At 43.2% G+C, this 8,645-nt stretch overlaps 1 pseudogene; it reads left to right on the top strand.

Moving 5' to 3' along the window:
• Positions 1–531: 531 nt before the first annotated feature.
• LOC102811394 lies at positions 532–907 on the top strand (annotated as a pseudogene).
• The last annotated feature ends 7,738 nt before the right edge of the window (positions 908–8,645 follow it).

Here is an 8,645-nt window from a genome sequence, read left to right on the forward strand (position 1 = left end):
AACTTCCCATGGTAAGAACAAAGGGTGACACTTAGCGCAAGGCCAACAGCCATGGACCTTGGGGGGTCTCATTTTCCACTCAGGATTCTAGTCTTGGGAAGTTCAGGATTTTAAAGTACAGCATCAAAATCTGTCATGTAGAGTGAACAGGTCCATTTGCCCAAAGAAAGAGCCTGTGTAGAAGTTTCACAATTTCCCTGATTTTTCCCTTCTTAACTAGAAGCTGAAGACCTCAGGGTCCTAAAGATGGAGCTAATTGGAGAAATGGTCACTGTCCCCATCACCATTTACCTAGATTCATCCTAGATTTCCAAAGATAAGCTATTTCCTTTTCAAAATGCATGTCAGCATGCTATGTCAGACCTATTACAGCAAATCAGGAATGACAGAGCAAATCAACTCCCCTCTGGGAAGAATCACACTATATTTGCTAGGATATTTTTGTTTGCAAGAAAAAGAAATCCACTTGAGCTAGTTTAAAGGGATTCCGGGCTACTTTAAGTAATTCAAGAGTTGTTAAGGCAAACCAAAATGGCAGCCCCCTTAGATCTGGAGTTGAAGAAGGCCTTTACATAGCTTCAAGCCAAAGTTATTGACACTCAACAGAAGGGGAAGCTTGCAGACATACAGACTGAACAGCTAAACAGAAAGAAAAAGCATGCACATCTTACAAATACAGAGATTATGACTTTGGTAGATGAGACTAACATGTATGAAGGTGTAGGAAGAATGTTTATTCTTCAGTCCAAGGAGGTAATTCATAACCAACGTCTAGAGAAACAGAAAATAGCAGAAGAAAAAAATTAAAGAATTTGAACAGAAAAAAATCCTACCTTGATCGGAGCATCAAGGAAGCTGAGGACAATATTCTATTCGGGAGATGTTGATGGCAGGAAGGGCCCAGTAGGAGGCCATCAAGAGAGGCTCTCCCTCCGGACCCGCCCATTCCTGGTGAGGGCGGGGCTCTGAGCAAGGAAAGCCTCTCCTCTGCTGAACATTTTACTGGGTGGCCTCACTATCCCACATTTTCTACATTACCCGGAATCCCTTGCAGCTTCCAACCCCGTTATTTCCTATCCTGGCTCTGTCTGTCACTCCTGCTGGACACGCCTGTCTCCCAGGGGTGTGGCGTGAACTCCCAGGGAAGGGAAGGCAGGAGACAGGACAGCTAGGGAAGCTCTGCCTGAGCCCATCATTGGTACCATGCTGATCAGACCAATAAACGCATCTGCCCCACTCTGCTATGTCTGCTTTGCTTGAGCTGAGGCCTGAGAGGCAGAGGCTGACCAGTGTACCTCAGCTTTTGTCAGACCTATTACAGTCTTGTCAGACCTCTTGTCAGTCTGTCTCCCAGGGCCTTGCAGGGCCCTGCCGCTTTGCATGGAAGCCAGTCCCTCCTTGCTGTCTTGTTTTTGAGTAATTCTCTCAATTTCTGGGCCTCCAAGTAATATAAAGATTGGAGAGTAGGAAGACCAGGGTCTGGCTGAATTTAAATGAACAGAAGAATACCGATACCTCTAGGGCATTCTGTCTCAACAAAGATTCCTCCCCCTGCTTCTTCCCAAAGATTCCAAAAGATCATTTAATAATAATCAACAATAAACCAGCTGTACCTCTGAAAAAAAAAAAAAAAGAGTTGTTAAGCTTCCAAAAAGGCAACACAGAGAAGTTGGAATGTTGAGAGAACCTTGAAATTCTTTTCCAAATCTCAGAATCTGCTTTTTTCTCTATTTCCCTGTCTTCATGGTAGAAACTGCTATCACCAGCACTTCCTCCACTGATGAGCTCTTCATTCAAGACTGCATCCAGATTGGCCTATGTGCTCTTGCTTCTAATGCCACATTTCTAGAGATGTCATCTGATTGGCATAGCTTGGACAAGGAGCTCAACACTCAACCAATCAAGTGTGGCGAAGGAAAGGGGTCATTTATTCAACCATGGTACTCCCACTGAAACAACGGGCGGGGATGGAGGGAGGCAACAAAGGAATAGGGTTGACAGTTTTAGCGAATAAAAATGCAGGATACACAAAAAAAATGCAGAATGTTCGGTTCTATTTGTATTGCACAAAAACAACTAATTTGTTTTTAATTTAAATATATGGAGAAGAATATTAAAAGTACCATGAATGCCAGGAAAAAAAAAAAAAAACTGTGTTGAAAGAAATACAGCCTTAGAAGTCAGAATGGCAAAATTTCATCTCTCATACTTCAGATTTCTTTTCAGGAGGGACCAGTCCCTGGAGAAGGACATCATGCTTGGTAAAGTGGAGGGTCAGCAAAAAAGAGGAAGGTGCCCAACGAGATGGATTGGCACAGTGGCAGCAGCAATGAGCCCCAACATAGTAACAATTGTGAGGATGATGCAGGCCTGGGCAGCATTTTGATCTGCTTTGTATAGGGTCATTATAAGTCAAAGCAAACAAGACAGCACAACACCTAACAACATCAACAACATATGAAGGAGAATGTGACATCAGAAGTGGAGGAAGACTCACTAACAACCTGTGATATGCAGATGATATGACCTTGCTCACTGAAAACAAAAAGGACTTAAAGTACTTACTGGTAAAGATTTAAAAAAAATTGCAGCCTTCAGTAGATTGCACCTCAATGTAAAAAAAAAAAACAAAAGTCCTCACCACTGGGCCAATAAATAACATCATGATGGAACCAACTCAATGGCACTGAACAACAACAACAAATGAAAAAATTGAAGTTGTCCAAGACTCCATTTTACTTCGATCCACAATCAACACTCCTGAAAGAGTTGAGAAATCAAACGATGTATTGCATTAGACAAATCTGTTGCATATGACCTCTTTAAAGTATTACAGAGCAAAGAAGTCAGTTTGAGGACTAAGGTGCTCCTGATCCAAGCCATGATATTTTCAATAGCTTAATGTGCATGTGAAACCTGGACAATGAAGAAGGTTAAGGCAGTAGAAAAACTGATGCATTTGAATTAAGTTGTTGTAGAAGAATATTGAAAGTATCATGGACTGTCAGAACAAACAAATCTGTGTTAGAAGTACAATCAGAATGTCCCTTAGAAGCCAGGGTGGCGAGACTTTGTCTCTCATACTTCGGGCATGTTATCAGGAGGGACCAGTCTCTGGAGAAGGACATCATGCTTGGTAAAGTGGAGGGTCAGTGAAAAAGGTGCCCAACAAGATGGATTGGCACAGTGGCAGCAGCAATGGGCTCAAATGTAATAATTGTGCAGATGGCACAAGACTGAGCAGTGTTTCGCTCTATAGTGCATACGGTTGTTTTGAGTCAAAACTGACTCTATGGTATCTAACAGCAACAACAGATCCCGTGCAGTACATCGGTGTACCATGAGATAGTAATAGGTTTTCCACAAAGTGTCCAAGATTTCAAAGGTTTGCGAAACACTGGGTAACATATATGTATCCATCGAATATAAGAATTAGTGCCCCCTATGAGCCAGGCCAGTCCCTGGAAAAGAGTATCATACTTGGTAAAGTAGAGGGTCAGAATAAAAAAGACCCTCAGTGAGACACAGATTGACACAGTGGCAGAAACAAAGGGCTCATGCTTAACAATTGAGAGGATGGTGTTGGACTGGGCATCTTTCCTTCTGTTGTACACAGAGTTGCTATGAGTCAGAACCAACTCAATGGCACCTGACAACAGCACCAACAGCATGAACCAGGCACTGAATTCAGCAGAGAATTTCTCAGTAGGGTCCCGATGCCAATGTGCATTCTGGGAAATTCTGGGAAATGCTCATCTGAAGTCACTCCAGCCCTTTCATCTGTTAATTTACCTTCTGGTGACAGTTCCTCCTAGACTTGCTGCAATGCCTCCAAAACTCACAAAATTACAAATTCATTCCTTTTGAAACACCTCTACCTCACACTCTCGAATCCGAATATGCCAGTTTCTAGAGCAAAAGCTTAGAATTTATTTCAGATTTTAAAATCCACAGAAGTTAGATGTCAGTGATTTAAATGAGGGTTAACTAATTGGAAATTCAAAATATAACTGATTAATATTAATTTTTTTCTAAAAGTGTGCTAATGTTTTTTGTGGAGTCCTCATGTGTAGCTGCAGGATAATGCACTGGACTGCAAGGTCAGTTTGAACTCCAAAGTCAGCAGTTCAAACCTCACCAGCCATTCCTTGGAAACCTTATATACATGGTTGCATGAGTCGGGACTGACTTGACTCAACGACACATAACAAATGCTTTTGTGGTTAAGTCAAAGAAAAAAGGGTGAGAGGACTTATCCTTTCCAAAAAGATGTATTGTCCAGAGTTTGTTTCAAAACAATACAAGTAGGTGGCAGAAAGAATGAGAGTGTAGATAGGGTAGGACTCGCTATGGGTCGGAACCAACTCGACGGCACTTAACAACAACAAAGCAGGTGTTGATGGTTGTTGGAGATAGACAATGAGTGGAAGGTGGGAGATGACTTTCATTATACTAGTCTCTTTTTGGAGTCCTGGTGTGGCGCTGTGGGTTAATGCACCAGACTGCAGAGCCATTTGAACGGCAGGGTCGGTGGTTCAAGTTCACTAGATGTTCCTCGGAATCCCTACACAGGGTCGCTATGGGTCAGAACCAACTCAATGTCACTTAACAATAGCATTCTCTTTTTGTGTATGTTCAAAATTCTCCATAATAATACATTTTTAAATAGATCAATAAAAAAGGAGCTCTGGTAGTGTAGTGGTTACATGTTGAGCTACTAACTACAAGGTCAGCAGTTCAAATCCACCAGCTGCTCCACAGGAGAAAGATAAGGCTTCCTGCCCCCATAAAGATTTACAGCCTCGGAAACCCTATATAAGGTCACTATGAATAGGAACTGAATTGACGGCACACAACTACCAACAATGAAATAAATAAACGAGATTAGCGATAAACAAAGGAGAGTTTGGGAAGATAGAGTGTAAACAATAGAACAACAGCTCTGCCACAGGTCCTAGAATGGCTACAAGGCCCTAAGCTATCAAGTTAAGAGAAAGCTAGAGAGGTTGTCTTCTACTTCATTGTTCTAAACTGTATGGTGTAGAACATTCACAGAGCTGAGGAGTTAATGGCAGCCCTCCACCAAAAATGAAGACATATTCTGCACTGGTGAGATCCTTTGTTCTCTTGCCCCATAACAACTGGGCAAAGGCGTACACTCCCTGCTTTAAAGACTCCGTGCTAGGTCTTAGTTTTTGCCATCACTCAAGGACTGGCTAGCAGGCCCTGAGTCTTTTCATCCACTATCTGTGGAAAGCTTTTTTCCTTTCCACCCACTGGGCTTCACAAAATGCTGGTCGCTGCTCTGAAGCTGAGCTGTCTTTCTCACAAAAGTCCTGTGGATTGCTCTTCTCTTTGCATAGAACCTCATTCTCTCATGCAAGGTAACAAGACAAGCTCTTCAAACACTTTTGGCAGAAGCACACCTTTCTGATACAAGTACTAACTTGAAGCAGAGCTGTCTCAGCTATCAAAGACATAGAGAGAGATCCTGAGGGACAGTATTAAACACCCCCACAAGGCAGCAGCCAGGAGCACTGATGCCCAACATCCTGTGCTCTATAAAAACACACGTTTCGAGGGTTCATTACTGGTCTGAGTTAGGCGTTTGGAAAACATAGCACTTTCACGGAAACAGACTACTTTCTGTCTCAGTCCAAGTTCTTGGTTACAAACCTCAGGAGCCAGTTCTGACTTGTTACAACTTACTGGAAGGATATCTCCAGGAAAGTTAGAGAACCAAGCTCAGAAAACAGAGTTATAGGGGAAGCAAAGCTGCCAACAAACACCAAACACTACTCACATCAACCATACCACTGTCCCAGACGCCAGATCTGCATGCCACCACCACCCTGCTTCTTCACATCACCACCTCTGAAGTCCAAATCAGGTATATCTGAATAGCTGAGCCATTCAGATATAGGTACAGGTAGAGGTCCACATTCTACCTTCTGGGAAAAGGAGTATATGATCTTTTCTACATCCGCACTGGCTTCTATAGGGGCAGTGATGGCTCTGTGGTAGATTTCTCACCTTCCATGCGGGAGACCCAGGTTCAATTCCTAGTCAATACACCTCATGTAGAGTCACATCTGTGGGCCAATGGAGGCTTGCATGTTGCTATGATGCTAAACAGGTTTCAGCAGAGTTTTCAAACTAAGAATCGGAAGAAAGGCCTGGTGATCTACTTCTGGAAATCAGCCAATGAAAACACTGAACAGTCCACAGTGCTTGACTCCACTGTGCATGGGATCATCATAAGTGGGGCCAGACGCAACAGCAGCTAGCAAAAACATCGAGCATCTACAGGTGGTGTCCTAACAGTGAATTATTTTGCATGCGTTACCCTAACACTTTGAACAGCTGGACTCCTATGCCCACCAGATGCAGATGATTTGGAGTCCAGACTCATGCAGAAGTAATCACCCTGGGGGCTTATTGTTAGGGGTTCCTTGTTAGGATGAAACAGGATGAGAGAATGAGAAGGCTACATAATTGCTATGCTTAAGAGACTTAAAGGGGCTGCCTGTGTAAGGCTGTGTCTGGTCTCCATCTCAACTGTGGGCTTCTAACATTTACACTCAATCATTTCTAGTAAAAATGACCAATTGAGAAGAAAATGCTGAATGAAGAGAGCAAATGGCTGTGTGATAAACTGCCTTTTATAGACTTTTTTTTTCCAAAATAAAGAAGGAATAGAAGGTATTTGTGTAGCCTGACAAACAACACATTGAAATTTCCCTTTCCCAATCTAAAAAGAAGATCCTACGCCTTCACATCCTGACCAGAGAACACAGTGACAACACAGGGTCTTAACCACGCCCACATTTTGATTCTCCTCAGTCATCCTTGCTGTTGATTCCATCAGACTCGCACACACAGACACCCTGAACGCAGTTATTCTCATGAGCCTGGGCTTATTGTGTAAGGTTATCAAGAGTTAAACCAAGTCTCAACTCTTCATTTGTAATATCGTACAGTTCACAGATGGCATCGTCCGTGATTGCATCGTGGACTACTTCAGAATTAAATCTACAGATTTAGGGTATTGAAGCAAACCTGAGCGCCTGCTTCCAAATACCTTCTTCATTCATATCAGTGATCAATGTCTTCTGTGTCTGCATTTATAACTCGACTTGACCCCCTGCCCGACATGTGTAATTTGCCATGCAGTATATTGCCTTAGTGCTGCTCAAGGCTGTGATGGGTAATCTCACTTCCCTTAATTGAGGGCACTTGTTTTTCCTTTGCTAGTGAGGAGAGCAATTGGAAATTCTGCTGAATCTACAGTTCCTCTTGAGTCTGGGCTAGAAGTTGCAGTCATTTGCTTTTTCAACCTATACATTCCAAGGATAAGTCAGGTGCCTAATGATATAAGACACCATCAAAATGGGAACAGGCCTGTGCTAATAGTAAACAAAAACACAAACTCAATGTTGAATCGAATCTGACTCATAGAGAACCTCTTTAGGGTTTCTGAGACTGTAAATCTTTATGGAAGCAGACAATTTCATCTTTTTCCCCCAGAGTAGCTGGTAGCTTTTGAAGCACCAACCTTGTAGTTAGTAGTCCAATACGTAACCCACACTAGGGCTCGGGACAACTGATCATACCAGAAAACCATGAAGCTATCAAAGACTATTGGGGTTATGTCCAAATGATGCAGGAGTCAACTTGAGAGGAAAATATGGGTTGAAATCTTAACTTCTGTACTTGTTGAAGTATGACCCTGTTTGGAAATAAGGATTTTCTTTTATTGTGTTTATGAGGGCAAACAGAGTCAAATGAGTTGGTCCTAAACCTAATCACTTCTGAGTTTTAAAAAAGCACAGGGACTTCCAGCAAGATGACAGAGTAGGCAAACACACTACACAGACTGCCTACAACAAAGAAACAAGAAACAAAATAAAACAGAAACAGATGGAAATTCTGGCACCCTGAACTTCATAAGAAAGATTAGAGAGGTGGATGGAATGCTTGCTGGGAGAGGAGACTGAGCAGGAATGGCGAGAGAGGGAGACTGACTGGTGAGCAGCTGGCCAGACACAGTTCAACCATCTTGTGAGCAGCTCTGGCAGTTGAGGGAGGCCTGGCATTGGTGAAGGTGAGGGAAAAGGTGTGATTTCTTCATTTACCCAATGCTTCCCTGGTGACCAGAAGTGTGGACAGCTCCCACCCTCATCCATGCCCAGTCCATGACAGACGCCGCTCTCAGGGAGTTCAGAGCCACACCTACATGTGGTGGGGGCTGGCTGCACTACTGTGGTGTGCTGTTTTGGTGCCTGGCTCAGCTCCAGACCTACATAACCCACGGAGTCACCAAACCAGCATTTAACTAGTCACCCTGCCTCCAGCTTCCCTGTGGTCCTAACAGACAATGAAACCAACTCCATCAAGGACCCCCATGAACTACTTGTGGATTGACTGCCCTGAACATACCTAACACCAAGACCAACAGGAACTCCATCTAGGATCAAGAACTTGGCTGTCACATCCCTTCCACAACCACCACAAGAGCTCCTTGAGTTGCCAGAGCCCCCCAGAGAATTCTTCCCTCTGGGTCCAACAACTGCACTGTTTGTTTTTACAAATACAACAACCTCACAATGCCCCAAACATAGTAGACAATTTGAGTTCACACTAAG

The sequence above is a fragment of the Chrysochloris asiatica genome, unplaced genomic scaffold (genome assembly GCF_000296735.1).
Source record: "Chrysochloris asiatica unplaced genomic scaffold, ChrAsi1.0 scaffold00094, whole genome shotgun sequence".
NCBI lineage: Eukaryota > Metazoa > Chordata > Mammalia > Afrosoricida > Chrysochloridae > Chrysochloris > Chrysochloris asiatica.